Genomic DNA, 19,077 nt, shown 5'->3' on the forward strand with positions numbered 1-19,077 from the left:
TTTTTTGTGACTTTGGGAAAGTGGCAGCAGCAGAGAGAAGGGGTTGGCTAAGACATAAAGTCCCAGATAACAGAACAAGAAGTAATACCATGACCTACTGGGGCAACTCTGTCTGTTTCTAGGAGCTGAAAGGAACCCCAGAAAGGGAAAGTGACTTGTCTAAGGTAACTCAGCTACTTGACTGGAATGAGGTCTGCTTGGTCTGTGGCTCACATTTCTTCCCCCTAACACATTGTCTCATTCCCCCAAAACTGTCCAAGCAACTAAAAAAAAAATTCATTTTTAACTATTGCTTCTACCTCCACCTCAAAAAAAAAGAAAAAAACAATAATTGGTTCATTTGATTTAATGCAGACTATGGCTGTTTCCACCAAATGATAAAAAACAATTCACTCTGGCAATATAGACAAATCTGTGAGAATTAATTGGGCATTATTCATCCTTGCTAATGAATCACCGTGTCGAAAGCAGGGATAATCAACGGTCTGCAGGAGGCCAAGAAGCCTGTTCTTGTTCAAGTACAGATCTTGCCTATTAAAGAACATTAGGCATCAGCTCTAAATAGTAAACAGGGTATACCGTTTCAGATTCCGTGAAGGGCAGCTTTAAATAGATTTGGTTTGGAAATGGGACCAGGAGCACACCACAGTTAGTGGATCATCACGGAAAGTAGAGAAAAACAGTGATTACACTCGTTAATTGGGTACCTGTTGACACGTCTACTGTCAAGTCTAATTATTTACTTAAACGGTTATTCTTTCTTCATTACTGCCACTGATACCAATTATTACCAAAACACTCTTTTAAAATTCTACAGCATGCCCCAGAGTATTTACTTTGCCACCAAGGTTACAGATGTTTCTATGCTTTTCTACCTAATAGCCCCCACCTACAAAAGCTAGGAATGAGATACACAGATAAATAAACAGAAGACAGCAAAACGTAAACAGACAGATGGGCAGAGAAGGCAGATAAAACTGTTCTTTTTCAAGAGCAAGTTTTTGTACCCTTTCAAGGTTTGCTTAAACTCCTCTCTGCGATCCCTAGGTAGTGCAAATGATTAATGCACTCAACTGTTAACTGAAAGGTTGGAGGTTCAAGTTCACCCAGAGATGCCTGAAAGGAAGGCCTGGTGATCTACTTCCAAAAAATTAGCCACTGAAAACCCTATGGAACACAGTTCTACCCTGATACACATGGAATGCCATGAGTCAGAATTTACTCCACAGCAATTGATAATGGTTTTTTCTGTAGTTCCAAGATGAATTGCGGTGTGAGGGGGCACGGTGACCCACTTTTTAAAGCTCATTCTATTAATATTTTACAATTGGCATTTCGTGGAGAGTTGGCGTGATAACTTCCATTTTTAAATGCATTAGATCTCTGCCTCACAGAATTATCAAAAGATACTGTGTGCACGTTTATAATACATTCTTTTCTGATATACCCCCATTCCTCACTTACTGACTATCTCATTATCTGACATTTCGCATTTACAACCATAGTAAAAAAGTCTACTATCCAACTATTTTGCATATTAATGACATATATCTGGCAGTAACAGATGCTGAGGTGTGAGCAAGAGTAGTGCTGGCTATGATGGTTAAGGTTATGTGTCAGCTTCACTGGGCCATGATCCTCAGTGGTTTCGTAGTTATGTGATGATGTAATCTGGCAGTTGTGTAATGATGTAGTCATCTTCCATTTTGTGATCTGATGTGGTCATCCTCCATTTGGGCATAATGCTGATTTTTGCATAACAATCTGGTCTTTGGAACCTAAGTGTGTTGATAAGTGAGCAGAAGGTACATTTATCCATGAAAATAATACATTAGAAGGAAGTTTTTACAGGGGAGGGGTATATACTGGACAGGAACCAAAAGAGGGATGGGAATTCTTTCTGTATTTTTTGGGTACTGCTTTTTTATATAACCCTCTTTAGATTTTACGAGACTAAAATCTAAATAAATCAAGTGGCTGCTACGCGTGACATAACTGTAGGCGAGTTTTCCAGTCCATAGGTTGGCCACAATAGTTGCAGATGATGTGCTTTTATTTCCTGTATATGGTGCATATTACCTTTGAAAAGCATACTAACCTAATACCGTAACTTCCATTGAATTTCAAATTGCTAGCTTCTACAACTATGGGGAAGTACCAACAAACTTCTATGCTTTCAATGGTCTGTGTAACGGAAGTTATGTTTGTGGCTCAAGATAATGAAAATAACATGTCAAAGGGATGAACAAAAAATTCAGCAGAATATTTACAGTATTTGAAATGCTGATATCAAATCTTTCCACTCTTTTACAGACCCTGCAGTTGGAAACTTATTGATTACTTCCCCTTCTTTTGGCTAAGATTTCTAAAGGATTCCATAGAAAATAGCAGAGCTCACTGGGAGATACAGCTATCAGCTGGTTGCCTGCAGAAGAAAGCTCACCATTTTGCAAATTTTAAAAGTAAACATGCTTCCATTTAAAAAAAAAAAAAAAAAAGTTACTGGTTTCCCTTTTCTTGGAAATTTCAGGACAATTTTATTTTTCCGCCAAAGGAGTATTACCTTCGCACTGGTCCTCCCCAAGAGTGGTGTACAGATGCTACGGATCCTGGGTTTCAAAAGGCTCTAGTTCATTTTCTTTGTTGTTTGGTTTTTTGTTGTAGCCTCAGATTATGTCCGTTTGAGATGATCTGTCGGGCAGCTAAGAGACCCAATCAGTAAAGTTTGGCCCCTTCGGAATCAGGTAACACTGGCAGCAGAGTGAAGTAAAACATTTACTTGATCAAGGACTGGGAAGGCATGGTGGAAAGCCCTCCTGCCATGTACTAGCTGAGGATACAATGAGATAATGGATAGGAACATCCTAGTACACAGCACATCATGGACACTTAGCAACTACTTGCTGAACTGGAATCTTCTCTGTTACCCAGATTTGTGTCCTTTTGCAATCAAACCTTAAGGGCAGGAATTGAAAGGGAAAATTAAACCAAGAAGACATAAAGTGAAGCAGATCACCATCTTGGACATTTTTCAGATTCTGTTGTCCATGAACTACTTTTGTATTTCTCCAGTTAGGAGTAAAATCAACCTTTTGAACATTGTTGGATAAAACATTGTCATGGATTGAATTGTGTCCCCTCAAAATGTGTGTCAACTTGGCTAGGCTATGATTCTCAGTATTGTGTGATTGCCTACCATTTTGTCATCTGATGTGATTTTCATATGTGTTATAAAGCCTACCTCTATGATGTTAATGAGGCAGGATTAGAGGCAGTTGTGTTAATGAGGCAGGACTCAATCTACAAGATTAGGTTGTGTCTTCAGTCAATCTCTTTGGAGATATAAAAGAAAGAAGTGAGCAGAAGGACTGGGGGACCACCTATCACCAAGAAAGTAGTGCCAGGAGCACTTTGGACCCAGAGGCCTTGCACTGAGAAGCTCCTAGACTAGGGGAAGATCAATGACAAGGACCTTCCTCCAGAGCAAACGGAAAGAGAAAGCCTTTCCTGGGAGCTGGTGCCCTGAATTCGGATTCTAGCCTCCCAGACTGTGAGAGAATAAATTTCTGTTTGCTAAAGCCATCCACTTGTGGTATTTCTGTTACGGCAGCACTAGATAACTACGACAAATGTCTATCAGCATTGCATAAAGATAAAGAGGCTGATCCTGTTACCTCAGAAAGCTAGCTCCTGGGGTCCTCAGCAGACAGAGTTCAGCAAACTTCAGTGTTAGGGTCTGTAAATGAAAACAGGTAAGAGTTACTTTTGGGTATTAAGCCCGTATTTATTCATTAATAATCGTAACTTCTAATATCTACATAGCAGTTTGTTTTTCCAAAACATTTTCATATTCATTCATTATCTCATTTCACCCACAAAACGACTCTGTGAAGAAGAAGGGTAGGGATTATTCCAGTCACTTCGTAGCTGAGGAAACTGAACAGAGGAAAAGTAAACTAACACAGATCAAGCTTCTAATATGGCCACCATTTTACATATAACCTCTCATGTTTAACTTCAGAAACACCATAAGAAATAGCTGTTGTTGTCCTTATTTTAGAGATGTGGCAACTGAAGCTTAAGAAACATAAGCTACTTGCCCAAGTCTACATAGCTACCACAGTATGTGGCAAAGCGCGAGCTTGGACCCAAGGGTTCTGCCTCCTGGCCAAGTGTCTTTCCTTCATACTTCAGTCTCCCGTTGCTTCTTAGGCTGAGAAAATGCAAGGACTAACAACCTGTTGAGTTGATAAAGTAGGCTTGATAGAACCAAAAACCAAATCCGTTGCCATCAAGTCAATTCCAACTCATAGTAACCCTATAGGACAGAGTAAAACTGTTCCACAGGGTTTCCAAGGAGCGGGTGGTGGATTCCAACTGCTAACTTTTGGGATAGCAGCCATAACTCTTAACCACTGAGAGCCACCAGGGCTCCAGGCTTGGCAGAGGAGGGAATAATAAAGTAAAAGCAGCTATATGATTAATATGGGGAAACAGGGAAAGCAAACAGGATTTAGAGCTATTTGACCCTTTCTCCCTTTTACCAAGTGGCTCTAGGCAAGTTACTAAAACTCTCTGTCAATTTCCTGGATGTATATGAAGATGATAATAGCTACTTTATAGCCAAAGCTCTTCTAAATAAAAATTTTTTGGAAGATTTTCTTCCATTATTCCATTTCTATAGATACGGATAGCAGTAATACAGGAAGCAATAACATCTCTTCCTTAGGTGATCAAAGGATGATATTATAAGGACATGAGAGAAGGGAATGCCTCTGAGTCAGGTATTTCCTTGATTCATGTTCCCAGTTTTAAAACAGTGCATATTTACCTATGTCAGTTTCATATGGCCTCACCTAAAAACAAACAACACAAAGAACTCCTGTTCTGAAAGACAAGGCCACAAAATTAAAAAAACAAGTGTCCACTCAATCCCCAAAAGGCAAAAGAGACAATGTTTTAGGTGAAAGACCTGCTGATAAATGAGGGTCATTTTAAAGTGTGTGCCTGTATCATGACTTAGATTCAGACATGGAACTCCCAAACTGACTGAAAGAACTTTGGGAAATAACAGTAAAAATATTCAGCTTTCAGACTAGATTCAAATCAGATTAAGACAAGACCATGGTTGATAAAGGTACTCTGCAAGAAATACTTCCCATCTGCCACCAAAATCAAAATATTAATAATCTTGTAACACTATAACTTATGGTTTGCAAAATAGTATATTACCACCATATCTCAAATCATCCCTTCTCTAACTCAAATGAGACCTTATTACCTCACTTCTACCAACAAAAAAACCAAACTTCAAAGACCACATGGGTAATATAAAGCAGATCAAAACTTAAATCCTGGTATCTCGACACCAAAACCAGTAAGCATCCTTCTAATAACTCAATGCAGCCTCCCATAATTAAGCACACTATTTTGTGGGGGTAAATTAAAAGCTTCAGGAAAGAGAAAATGGGTATGGAGTATAGAAAAATCAATTGTCAAAGTACCAAAGTACACTGAGTATTCTGAGTTCTGCTTCACTGGTAAGTGAAAAGACAGAGAGAAGACCTCACATCTGTGGTCTAGCCAGAAGGTGACAGACTACTGACACAGAAGGAGGGCTCGATGCAGAGTTACCATGAATACTTTCTCACCTCTCCTCAGTGATGTTTTAGAGATGCAAGACCCTTAGGCTAACCGTCAAAGCATAAGCCACAGAAACACCAAGAGTCTGTACCACTGAGTTTTGGTGATGGGCTCTTCATCAATAAGTCTCATGTTGAGCAACAGAACAGTTCAGGCCGTGTAGCTGAGAAGTTCACCAGCTCCTCTCCACGAAGTTCAGACGTCACAGGTACTCAGTAACTCCTGGTCTTTCATAATACAACCTGGTTCTCCACTAAACCCATAAAGTCAATTGACAAATCCCAATCTAGCCTCTTGGTAATGAAACCAGTCATCTTTGGCTGCCTCTTATGTATTTTATGACTTTGTCATAACACCTTTGTCAAACCGCCTATCCATTCCCAAGAAAAAATGTTCTCACCTCCTGTTATGGAATGAAATATGTCACCCAGAAAAATGTACTGTAAATCCTAACCTTGATGCCTGTGGTTATAATTCCATTCAGGAATGGGTTTTCTTTTTTATGTTAATGAGGCAGGATTGGTATAAGGAACACCTTGAGTCAATCTCTTAGAAGAAATAAACGGAGTAGATTAGGCAAGCAGAGATGGGGGGAAGAGAGATGCAAAGCCACAGGAAGATTGCCCAGAAGCAGAAACTCAGAAGAGTCAAGGACCTTCCTCCAGAGCCCACAGGGAGAGAAAGCCTTCCCCTAGAGCCGGCACCTTGAATTCGGACTTCTAGACTCCTAAACTGTGAAGAAATAAATTTGTTTGTTAAAACCATCCACTCATGGTATTTCTGTTATAGCAGCACTAGATAACTAAGACACCTGCAAAAGTAATTTCAATCAAAAATAAACAAACCTGAATAAACAACTCCTAGCTCGTAAAACTTCAAACTATCAATTAAAATCTATGCCAAAGTTAGACTCATCAAACTTAGCTGGGACTGCTACAGGGTTACTGATCATTTCTACTGTACTTTGGATAAAACAAGAGACAACAATGAAGCCAAGAAAGGAAAAAGAGTGGCAAGAAGTAAGAAAAAAGGAGAGAAGGAATGTAGGGATACAAGAAAATGGCGCATAGAAAGATCTATTTCAACAGGTTTTATAGTCTTTAAATCTTCCATCACACCGAGGGCAATGTTTAAACATAAGCATGAAAAGATGTTCCTAACATTATGGACGAGAATGCCAAATTGATTATTTTGTAAATCTGATAGTATAAATGAGCATTATGACCTTGTCTTGTAAATACTTGCACTAAGCCAATATATTCGTAACTCGTAGCCCTGTGGCCCCAGATGTTCTGAATCTGAAGCACTATCTTGTAAATCACACTGGAGTAGGGACCCAGGCAAAACCCTGGTGGCAAAGTGGTTAAGAGCTACTGGTGCTAACCAAAAGGTCAGCTGTTTGAATCCACCAGCCACTCCTTGGAAACCACATGGGGCAGTTCTGCCCTGTCCTATAGGGTCACTATGAGTCAGAATCGACTTGACAGCAATGGGGTTTTGGGAAGGACCCGGGTTCTAGTCTTAGCACTACAATTCCCAAATCGTTTTAATTATATGTTATAGAAAACATACATTTTCCTTTTTCTCTGTTCACAGACCTTGGCCATGGTTATACCTAAACTACCATGAAAAGGCCAAGATTAGTTCTGTCTGAATTTTGTGTATTTTGGTATGCTTATGTGGTAGTGACGGTGGTGAGAGAATAATTTGTAGTAAGATTGGGTAAAATGATATAATGTAATAATTCAGAACGTGATTACTAGGAACTTTGTCCCCAGAAGGAACTGACGTGTTAGGTTGGGCCAAAGGCATCAGAAGCCAAACATGAAATACCCTCCACACCCAGCCCCAAGTTCCTTAGCAAGAGTATATTTAAATGTACTCTCTTACCTGCCACCCTAAGACAATTATCAAGAACACACACATTTCAGAGAATGACTCGGTCGTCTCATTAAAGTAATGTTTGCCAGTATTTAATTGCTTCCCTTCTTGACTTTAATTTCCTCACCTGTCAGCATCTATCAGCAGCACCGAGATCTTCTGACATCTTGGCTAATTGTGTTGAAATTAATCAGAATTTTTAAAAGTATACTGCTTTGGCCTACAGGTAATGCTCAACTTCTGAATGCGGTGTTCATAAAGGATCTATCAACGGAACTTATAATCTGGAAATTAAATGAAAGGTTCGGGAAATCCTAAACTGAAATATAAGCAGCTTACAAATCTCAAGCACTGGACCTTAAAAGATGAGTATTTAAAAAAAAAAAAAAATCAGTTAAGTGCTCACTGAAGATGTAGCGCTTGCCGGCCAGCAAGCCCTCTGAGGCAGGGCTTCTAACCTGCTAGTTTCCCTTGGAACTCTTGCAGAGAATTTGCGTGTCTAACAAGTTCCCAGGTGACGCTAATGCTGCTGGTTAGGCACCAATTCTGAGACCACTGGTAGAGCCAGACCCTTTGCCTTCAACTCCATTCCAACTCATAGTAACCCTATGGGACAGAGTAAAACTGCTCCATAGGGTTTCCACGGAGCAGCTGGTGGATTCAAACTGCCAACCGTTTGGTTAGCAGCCTGAGCTCTTAACCACTGTGCCACCTGGGATCCACTAGTAAAGCAGTGGTTCTCAAATGTACTGTACACAAGAATCACCCGGGGGTCTTGTTAAACTGTAGATTCTGATTCAGTATAATGGGGTGAAAATGAAAATTCTCAGCAGGGGTTCGAACCTGAATAAACCGGTTTGAAGCCCTGCTTTGAGATAAACAGAAGGGAGTAAAACAGTTACCTCAGAAATTTTGAGGAAAGAGGTAAGAATTAATTAAACTGAACTCAGCTTAAGTTATGATAGCTCAAAATCTGGTCATTCAAAAAGTACACTTCATATTTACGAATGTGAAAGGCTGTATGTTTTGGGCTTTCACAAACATTAGTGATCTTACTCTTCACCACAACCCGTAAAACCAAAACCAAACCCGCTGCCATCAAGACAATTCCGACTCACAGTGACCCTATAAACCAAAAAAACACCCAACCCCAGTGCTGTCGAGTCGATTCCAACTCATAGCGACCCTATATAGGACAGAGTAAAACTGCCCCACAGGGTTTCCAAGGAGTGGCTGGTGGATTCAAACAGCTGACCTTTTGGTTAGCAGCCGAGCTCTTAACCACTGTGCCACAACCCAGTGAGGTATACTTTGTTATTATTAGTAATGGCAGCAATGTTTCCATTTGACAAGAGACAGAGCTGAGGTGCAGAGTAAAGGGGCTCTCCCACACACTTAGTTATGGGCAGGCCCTGTCTTGCGAGCTAAATAAAATCAGACAACACAGCAGGATCATTCTGGAATAAAAGGGAAAATATTCCTTGCAAATCCTCCATACATAATTATTCAGTGCTAATTCTTGTGCTAATATCCAACAGTCACAGTGCTTAAGACATTCACCTAGCAGTTCTACAGGAAGTAAATGACAGATACAGAAATACTTGGTAATGTGTCCTATGATTATGAGATTATTTTTATGTGTTTACGCTGCTATTCTTACTTGAGATGATACAAGCAGCAGATCCATGTAATAATTAGATCCTTTAAAAGCAAGACTATAATATCAACACACCTATCTTTCAGATACTCTGCTGATTCCGGGTACCAAAACTGAATAGACGAACGGAAAATGCTGCATGCCTGCAATTGGGGTAGGAGGATCACCCACGAGACCGCAGGGTTTTTTCACAAAAATAGCCTATCACCAAGTATAACCCAAACCACAGTCTGGGTCTATTAGACTCTCAGCCCCTACACAACCTTTAAGTGTCTCCCCTACTGTCAAGGTTCTCCTGACTCAGAAAGGTTGGGTAAAACAGTCTTTCTCAAGGCTACCCGAATACCTGGTTTCAAATCTAGATGGCTATAATTACCATATCATTTTATAGATTTTCGTTGATGTATGCCTTGGAAAGAGACACCCGTCTAATTGAGTTTCTTGAATCCTGACTCATTCCAGCACCTACTCCTTTGTAGGTACTCAAGAAAATGTTTACTGAATGAATGAATGAACCAAGGGGTCTACGTCGCCCCTGGTTCATTCATTCATTCATTGTGCCTAGCACAATGCACATCCTACAGGAAGTGCTAAGTAAATGTTTGTTGCACTGAAATTAATTGCACATTTAATAAAAAAGATACTGCCCAACTGAATGATCTGAAAAGCTAAGTGACTGAGTAAGGGGTTCACTGAGGAGTTAAGTAATCCGTAATGATCCAAAATGTCATCATTAATCCATTAGAGGGGCAATGACATGTTTTTCACAGGACAAATAACAAAGGCTGAAACACATGAGTAGAAATGTAGGCAAGAGCTGAAAATACTCACCTAGAGGAAGAAATATGTGTCAAGACAACGATGTTAAGTTCTAAATACAAAATAAAAGGGAAAATAAAATTAGAGATGTTGGGGATTTTAACAGAATTATAGATGTGAAGAAAATCCAGAGAAGGAGGAGTGGAGGTAAAGAAGGAGGGAGACAGAGAGAGAATGAGAGACAGAGAGGATGGGAGAGACTCTTGAAGTAATGAATTCTAAAAACCAAGTCCATGTGTGTTAAAAAATAAATTAAAAAAAAAAAAAGAGTCATCAGACAGAGACAAAAGCGTTAATTAATCAAGCTGTAAATGATATTTATTGAAAATACCATGTTTCGGGAACTGAACTAAGCATTTTACACACTTTAATCTTTAAAATATTCTTAAAACACACTTTAATCTTTAAAATATTCTTAAAACACACTTTAATCTTTAAAATATTCTTGCATCTCAACTGATCTTGGAATGATTAAGTTCTAGTACTGGAACACATGCCCAGGCTTTAAGATCTGCAAATTTGCACTGGTCCCAGTATAACCAAAAAACCATTGGTCATTGAATCAGCTCCAATTCATGGTGACCCCATGCACGTAAGCATAGAACTGTGCTCCACAGGGTTTTCAATGGCTCATTTTTCAGAAGTAGATCACCAGGCCTCTCTTTCAAGACACGTCTAGATGGACTTGAACCACCAATCTTTTGATTAGCAGCCAAGTACAGGGACTCTGGTCCCAGTATACTAACAGAGAAAAAGGCATAAGGTTGAAAGAGACCCTTAGCATTGGATGGCATGATTGAAATCTTTTTTTTTTTAATGTGGAAATGGTGGAAACATAAAGAATATGAGTATCCAAACTGTTTTAAGTCTTGGGATAGCAGAACTTAGTCATAGCAAGGAGGGGGATGAGGAAATTAAAGCTATCTTTGAGTTTCTGATGACATGTCACTATACTTTTCTGAAATGTCTAAGTGTTAGGGTTGAAACTACGGAAAATCCAGTTTGAGAGCAATGCAAAGGAGAACTTTAAAAATGAAGGTGTCCAGCAGTACTGCAAACTGCCTTACAAAAAGCTGAAAGTGTTCAAAATTCCAATGCTGTTGAGTCAATTCCGCCTCAAGCAACCCTACAGGACCGAGGAGAATCGCCCATAGGGTTTCCAAGGCTATAATCTTCACGGAGAAGGGAAGTGTTTAAGAGCTTGGCTGCTAACCAAAAGGCCAGTAATTGGAATCCACTAGCCACTCCAACCCTATGGGGCAGTTCTACTCTGTCCTATAGAGTCGCTATCAGTCAGAATGGACTCGACAGCACGGGGTTTGAGTTTTGGTTAATCTTTTTGAAAGCAGACTGCCACATCTTTCTCCTTTGGAGTGGCTGGTGGGTTTGAACCACCAATCTTTCGGTTAACAGGCAAGTGCTTAACCACTGTGTCATCAGGGCTTCTTGGAAGTGTTCAAGTAGTGGTTAAATGGCCTTCGGTCTAGGAAGGCATGGATGGTATCTTTGCCATGTAATAGAGTCTGCATCAAAAGATGGTCCACGGCAGTTCAGTGTTACAAAGATTTAGTAGCCCAATACTGGACGATAACAACCGCTCATATCCCTAGACAGAATGACTCCCTGAAGAGACGCCGCTGGGTAAAACAATATTCATTTAACACATCCATGGAGCTCCCATGACGTACAGAGCATAAAACAGCTCCTTTCCTCAGGAGATCAGACAAGAAGGCAGAAAAACACAAATTTTAAGAAATTAAATCAGAACTACTGTTAAGCAATTTGTAAGCTTAATAAATTGTTAGAAAAGACTATAACCAGAGGCCTAAGGGAAAAAAAAGACTAAATGGTTTGTAGAAACCCTGCTGGCATAGTGGTTAAGAGCTCGTTTGCTATCTAAGAAGTCAGCAGTTTGAACCCACCAGCCACTCCTTGGAAACCCTATGGGGCAGTTTTACCCTGTCCTATAGGGTCGCTATGAGTTGGAATCGACTCGACGGCAATGGGTTGGGTTTTAAATGGTTTGCGATTAACAGTGAGGACTGAAATTCTCAGTCTTGTGGAAAGAAAAGGAAGTCATCAAAGTCCTAGGGATGGGAAAGAAACTCACAGGGGTGACCAAAGGTTAAATCAGATCACACTTTGGGGTAACCAAGCAAGACATGCTAAATAAGCAAAGTTTATCTCAAAAAAAATTCAGAGGTGGAAGGAACGCAACAGAATGTTTAATGAAGAATCGGAAAAAATGAGATCCTACAAAAGAACATCAATTTTTTTTGAAGATGAGAGAACAATACATCAGAGAGGCTATAACTCTGCTTTCAGAGTTTCCCAAATTTAGTCACATATTTTCACACACTGCCTCTCCCTCAACCCTCCTTCCTCAAAAAAGGCAACTCTGAAACAGAAGAGGGGTATTACAGAGAAAATGTAATGGCTGGGTCCAATTCCATTGCCTTTCTCAGCATTCTTCATTACTGTTTCATGGCCTGGCCAATTTTTATGGAAGAAAGCAGATCACATAAAATATTACCATGACCAAAAAGCAAAATTAAGAGTAATTTTATTGGGAAACCTTCCACAAAAATAGTAACAACAACTTTAATAGAAAATTTGGGGGAAGGAAGGTAATAGAAAAGATGGTTGTACAATTTCCTTTCTGTGACTTTTCACTAATTTTATCAAAGTGAAAAAGAAAGTGGCTTCTTCAAGCCAAACTCACTGATTCTTCCTTCTCCACAAAGCTGGAATTTTGTCTTACCCAGAAAATGGTCAACCAGTCAATGCTTCTTGACCTTTCCTCTCAGTCTTGTCAAAGCCAAAGCACATAATGTTTAAAGAGGCTCCCTAGCAGCAGTGGTTGCTATTGAAAAGCAGAAGAGAGTTGTGAGTGGATGGAGTAAAGAGACAAAAGGAAAATACGCAAGAGGTTTTGACACTCAAAAACTATGGAAACCTTCCTAAATTAGCCAAATAATGGTATGTATTTGCCATCACCATCTTTCAGAAGGAAGTTCAGAAACATCTACCTTGAAACACCTGAAACCAAAACAGGAAGTGAAAAGAAAGAACGATTTCGCCAACAACTGAGTTTTTATCCCAGCTCTGCCACTAACTAGGGGCGCCATCTTGGGCAGGTCTCTTCCCACTCTCCTCTCTTGTAAAATGAAAGGATTGAACTACATCAGTGGTTCTCAATGCACAGTGGTCCACAGACACTTAGGGGAACCCCTGGGCCCTTTCAGAGCATCTGCAAGTTCAAAACTACTTTCATAATAATAAAAATGTTATTAGCCTTTTTTGCTCTATGGATATTTACACTGATGGAGCAAAAGCAATGATGGGTAAAACTGCTGAAGTCCTAATATGTGGCACCAAGTAGTCCTGACAGTCATTGAATTTTTCACTCCAGGCACCCACAGTAAAAGGTGGAAAAGCCAGTTTCACTGAAGATTGTCTTTCATGCATTAAAAACTATTAATTTTATTAAATATCAAGCCTTGAGTACACATCTTTTTAATACTCTGCATGAAAAATGGGAAGTATGCACAAGGCACTTCTGCTGAATACTGAAGTTGTCTTAAAATGTTGTTGTTAGCTGTCACCAAGTTGACTCCAGCTCATGGCGACACCATGTACCACAGAACAAGACGTTGCCCGTTCCTGCCTCATCTTTACGGTTGTTGGGATGTTGAGTCCCCTAGGTTGAAAACCCACTGCCATCGAGTCGATTCCAACTCATAGCGACCCTATAGAACAGAGTAGAACTGCCCCATAGAGCTTCCAATGGCGACCTGTACTGTGTACTTGACACTTTCCTAATACTTACAAACTTTTTTTGATGAAACTGCTGGTGATATTAACATGATTTCATGATATCATAGTATTAAATATGACAAGGTTTGGAAGATCTGCATAACTCAGTGGACCAATAAGATGTTACAAAATCATAGGTGGGTAAAAGAATCATTCAAAAACCATAGGATTTTAACATAACAAAGGATGAAAAGTTCATTGATATGATTGATTTCAGATTCCATATTATAACTAACCTTTAATAAACAACCACTTGTCAAGTTTTGGTGTAGTATCAGTGAAAAAAATCTACAATCATCTCCTTTTTTCCTTCCTTTTCTAACTACCTGTGTGAGGCTAGATTGTTTTCATATGCTTCAGTCAAAACAACCCATCGCAACAAATTGAACACAGAAATGAGAATCCAGTTGCCAGTTTTCCCAGTAATTTTTTTTTGCGGGGGGGGGGGTTGGAAAATGTACTTATCTGTCATAAAAGTATCTTTTATTAAAAATATCCCTTATTTCTCAATTTTGATTTCTAATAAAATAAACATTGATAGATATAACCCATATATATATAAAGGGTCATTATATTGAAGCGTGTAAAGGGGTCCTGCCACAAAGAGTTTGCGCTCATCTAACCTAAAGGTTGGCGGTTGAACCTACACAGCGGTACTGCAGAAGGTAAGCCTTGCAATCTGCTTCTGTAAAGATTACAGCCAAGAAAACCCTATGGAGCAGTTCTACTCTGTAACTCACGGGATCACCATGAGTTGGAATCAATTGTTCATTCTTCTAGCAGTCCGTGGTATATTCAATACTCTTCACCAACACCATAATTCAAAGACATCAATTTTTCTTCAGTCTTCCTTATTCATGGTCCAGCTCTCACAAGTCAACACATATTCATTGTATGCCTATTACGGAGTAGGCATTAGTTAACATAGTACCTGAATCAGAACCCAGACTGCACTGCTAGTCAGGTATACTCCTGGTGAAGATTCATAATCTCTTAAACCTCAGGTTTTTTCACGTAAAATGAAAATGACAATAAGACTCACTTCATAAGATTACTGTGAACATCCTATTAAAGTATCCATTAAAGAGCTTACCTATGCAGTGCCTTGCACACAATAAGGAGTTCTCATGGTGCACAGTGGTTAAGTGCTTGGCTGCTAACCAAAAGGCTGGCTGTGTGAACCCACCAGCCGCTCCTCGGCAGAAAGATGTGGCAGTCTGCTTCCGCAAAGATTACAGCCTTGGAAACCCCATGGGGCAGTTCTACTCTGTCCTAAAGGGTCTCTAGGAATTGGAATTGGCACACATTAGTAAGCACTCAGTATATCTTAGCAGTTGCTATTATAACCAAGATGTCTCTTACCAAAACAGATTATTTTCCACATAAAAGAAGAAAATAAAGACATTCTAACCATATATTATCAGTGGCTCAAACTCCATCCCACCTGCCAACTCCACGGAAGTAGAAGGAAATGTATACAGGAGTACTAGTTTCTCACCTCAAAAGCAGAAGACTGTCTTTGGCCAGAAATAAAATTGGGGTTGCAATCATGGCCAAGCCGCCACCCTAAGTTCCTAAACAGTTTGTGATCAAATGAGCAAGCACTTCATACTCAATATCATTCTCAGCTCTGCGTTGACGGATCAGAGGATGACGATGGAGTTAGTGTTCAAACCAAGTTCCTGATTAGACAAGACAGAAGATACTCACGTTTCCTTTGCTTAGGCAAAAAGTCATGCCCATTTCTCTATGTCTTCGCTTCATTCCAAATCCAAAAGGAATCAGGTTGGGAAAAAAATAAGGATGTTTGTCAACCCAAGGTCAGACCAAAAGAAAAAAGGATGCCCTCATATTGCTAAGAATAGATTATAAATGAGAAAGAGACAGAGAGGGAAGGAGGAGCCTCTTGATAAAGCCCTTTAAACTGAAAACATAATCGGAGAAACAGCCATATGCACTTACCGACAAATCATTATAAATCTATAAAGGAATTAATCATCGCACTAGTTATATCTGTGAGACCCAAATTCATTTTTAAGAAAAAAAAAAAAAAACACGATGCCATCTTTTTTTTTTTTTCACTTTATTTTAACAACTCTTCAGTACAAGCACTTCAAGTGTCACTAGCTTACCAGCCTGGTAAGACTTTAAGTGCTGATTTAAAAGAATGATGTAAGCTATGCCTCCGGAATAATGTATAGAAACGATCATGCCCCCTTTAACAGCACTTGGATCTTTAATCAGGAAATTCAATTTTAGCTGCAAAACTATGTTTTGGCAAAAGTGCAATTGAACTCAGTGTACTTGTCACGTTTCTAAATATACTCCAGTCACCATGACGACAAGTGAGACTGATGGATCTGCTTAAAAGAGTACGGTATATTTAATTGTCAGCATTTTAAACTGACTCAGAAAAATGCTGTGTGATAGGTCTACTCTCCATGGTGACTGCCAGCTGAGCCCACAATAAAAGGTTCACATACGCACACTGACAACATGTGCATAAAGAACGTAAAAGTCAGAAGGGCCCTGTATTTCCAATCACACCAAAAGCCAAACTTCAAGCTTTAGAAAGGATTTTTTCTCATTAAGGTGCTGCTCAAGAACCCTTCTTCCAGAATCATCAAATGAACTGCACCAGGGCCAACAAAGCACGTTCTAAGTCAGATTCCAACACCGGCTTCCCTATCTTCCACTAACGAGGCAGGTTATTTAATCCTGGGATGGATCTGGAATACAACATGAGAGAGACCCTTAGTTCTTTCTTTCCATATGGGTCTGTTCCCAAGTGACAATCCTCTGGGATCCATTTCTTTCCTTAAACAAACATTTCCCAAGCAATCTCTACAGCAACAGAAAGACAAGGTCCCTACCTTCAAGGAGCTGACATCCTAAAGCAGGGGGAGGAACATCATGCAAATAAAAACATCTATTAAAGAGAATGAAATAATCCATCAACAAGCTTACTACATGGAGTGCCCAGGGTACAGGAAGCACTCAGCAAGTCTCAGCCATTTTTATTATATCTAAGATACCTCTTGCCAAAACAGACTGTTTGCAACATAAAGAAATCAAAGACACAAACCACGCTTTCAGAGAACGGCGTTATGTAGAATATAAAACAAGACGAGGGGAGGGAGATGTTATTTTAGCTAGCAGACCAGGGAAGATATCTCTGAGGAGATGACATTTGAAAGATGACTCCAAGCCAGGCTCGCAGAGAATCAGGGTAGGTCAGATGGAACACTCAGCCTCTATATGGGGCATAAACTTCCCGAGTGAAGTGGTGAGGGGTGGAAGATGAAAGGAGGATACGGCCCCGGCTCACAGGGCCTTGAAGGCCACATAAGGTCTTTGGAGCAGGAGAGTGACATGATCTAAGTAACATGTGGTGTGAAGAAGGGCCACAAGAGGCAACCATAAAAGTATGGACACTATTTAAAAGACGCTATTGACACAGTCAAGGTAAGAGATGGTGGCTAGGGCTGAGGCGGACACAAAAGAGGTGGTGAAATATTCCGGAGGCAAAACACACACATACCATACACAGACCATACACACATGTACACTGGGCAAGAGTGGTAACAAGATAATTTGGATGTAGGTCCTGCAGCATGTTAGGAAACATGACCATGGTTCAACAGGTCTCGGTGGGGCGTGTGATGCTGCATTCCTGACAAGCTCCCCCATGACGCTTCTGCTCCGTAAACTAGACTTTGAGAATCAAGGCTCCATAAAAGTCTAGAGGCAGGAACACCAGTGGCTCAGAGGTATGAGAGTTTGACTTAGGGTAATAAGTGGGATAGAGAAAAGGGCAAATCCAAGAAATGTGGCAAAAAACAAAACCCAAGGCTTGATGACAAATGAGCTATGGGTGGAAATACAAAAGACGATGGTGGGATTGATTCCAGCGTTTCCTTAATAACATTGTTCACTATATAGATAGAACCTAATCGTTTCTATCCAACTAGTGCAAAGCATTTTCACAACTAATATTTCACATAGCCATAGTAGATGACTATGTGATAGGGCCAGGTGAGAATGATTGTTGTTACAGATAATAACAATGACAACAATACCAACCATTTTTTAAAAGCTTATTCTTGGCCAGGAGCCCCGGTGGCTCACTGGTTAAGAGCTACAGCTGCTAAGCAAAAGATGAGCAGTTTGAATCTACCAACCACTCCTTGGAAACCTTATGGGGCAGTTCTACTCTGTCCAATATGCCTGGCACAGAATAAGTCTGTTGCCATCCAGTCAATTCTGACTCATAGCAACCTGGTGGTATAGTGGTTAAGTGCTAAGGCACTGGGTTTTGTTTTGTTTTTTTAGCGACCCTGTGGGCTGGTGGATTCCAACTGCTGATCTTTTGCTTAGTAGCTAAGCTCTTAACCACTGTGCCACCAGGGCTCCATTATGATATGCACTACCCGTAATTCTGACAACAACCCTATTCCTATTGCAGAGATGACAAAAGTGACACTTAAAGACATTAATCATGTGGCTTGCCAACAGTCACTCCTGCTTCGGCCAGATTCAAACCCAGGAGCTGATGCTAAAATCCGTAACCTTCAACTCCAATCTGCCTAAGTTAAATCTGTGGTTAGTTGTTAGTTGCCGTCAAGAAAGCTCGACTCCTGGCAACTATACATACAGCAGAATAAAATGTTGCTCAGTCTGTACCATCTTCACATCTTTGTGACTGCTGGTATGTTTGAACCCACTGTGGCAGCTATAGTGCCAATCCATCTCACTGAGGGTTTCCCTCGTTTTTGCTGACCCTCTACTTTACCAAACATGATGTCCTTTTCTAGCGATTGCTCTTTCCTGATAACGTGTCCAAAGTGAGCAAGCGGAAGTCTTCTCATCCTCACTTCTAAGGAGTGTTCTGGTTCTATTTCTTCCAGGATTGATTGCTGAAGCAGGAAGCATCAAAAGAAGATGGAAGGAATACACCGTTAAATCCGTAGAAGAATTGGATGCCCATTGCTGGCATTCATCTCCAAAGTCAGGGTTCCCGTCTAATCTGACTAAGGTTCGAGGCTATGAGACACAGGTGGCACAACTGGATACATAGGCTATAGTGGCATGGGAGGAAGTAAGATACCCAAAAGTCAGGTGGGCCATCCACAGCAGAACCATGACTCATTTCATCCCCTTCTAAAACAAACACGGCTGAGGTGTCTCAAGGGCCATTCCCTGTGTCTGTGCTCAGACTCACGTCTCTGGGCTCTTGCTCCAACACTTTCTCATGGCCCCAC

The 19,077-nt window shown here is 40.3% G+C and overlaps 1 protein-coding gene across 26 annotated transcripts in view; it reads right to left on the bottom strand.

Annotated features, from left to right (window-relative positions):
* Nucleotides 1–19,077, bottom strand: part of LPP (LIM domain containing preferred translocation partner in lipoma) — a 761,291-nt gene that overhangs the window by 565,168 nt on the left and 177,046 nt on the right. For 12 of the 26 annotated variants that reach the window (XM_023551616.2, XM_023551611.2, XM_023551619.2 and 9 more), the window contains 3 exons: nucleotides 10,013–10,052; nucleotides 3,675–3,736; nucleotides 2,564–2,702 (listed from right to left, as the gene is read on the bottom strand). The gene's annotated coding sequence lies outside the window, so the exon portion shown is untranslated. The remainder of the gene's footprint in view (nucleotides 1–2,563; nucleotides 2,703–3,674; nucleotides 3,737–10,012; nucleotides 10,053–19,077) is intronic. The other 14 variants (XM_023551613.2, XM_023551608.2, XM_023551617.2 and 11 more) reach the window with 4 other exon arrangements.

Source organism: Loxodonta africana, chromosome 1, assembly GCF_030014295.1.
Source record: "Loxodonta africana isolate mLoxAfr1 chromosome 1, mLoxAfr1.hap2, whole genome shotgun sequence".
Classification (NCBI taxonomy): domain Eukaryota; kingdom Metazoa; phylum Chordata; class Mammalia; order Proboscidea; family Elephantidae; genus Loxodonta; species Loxodonta africana.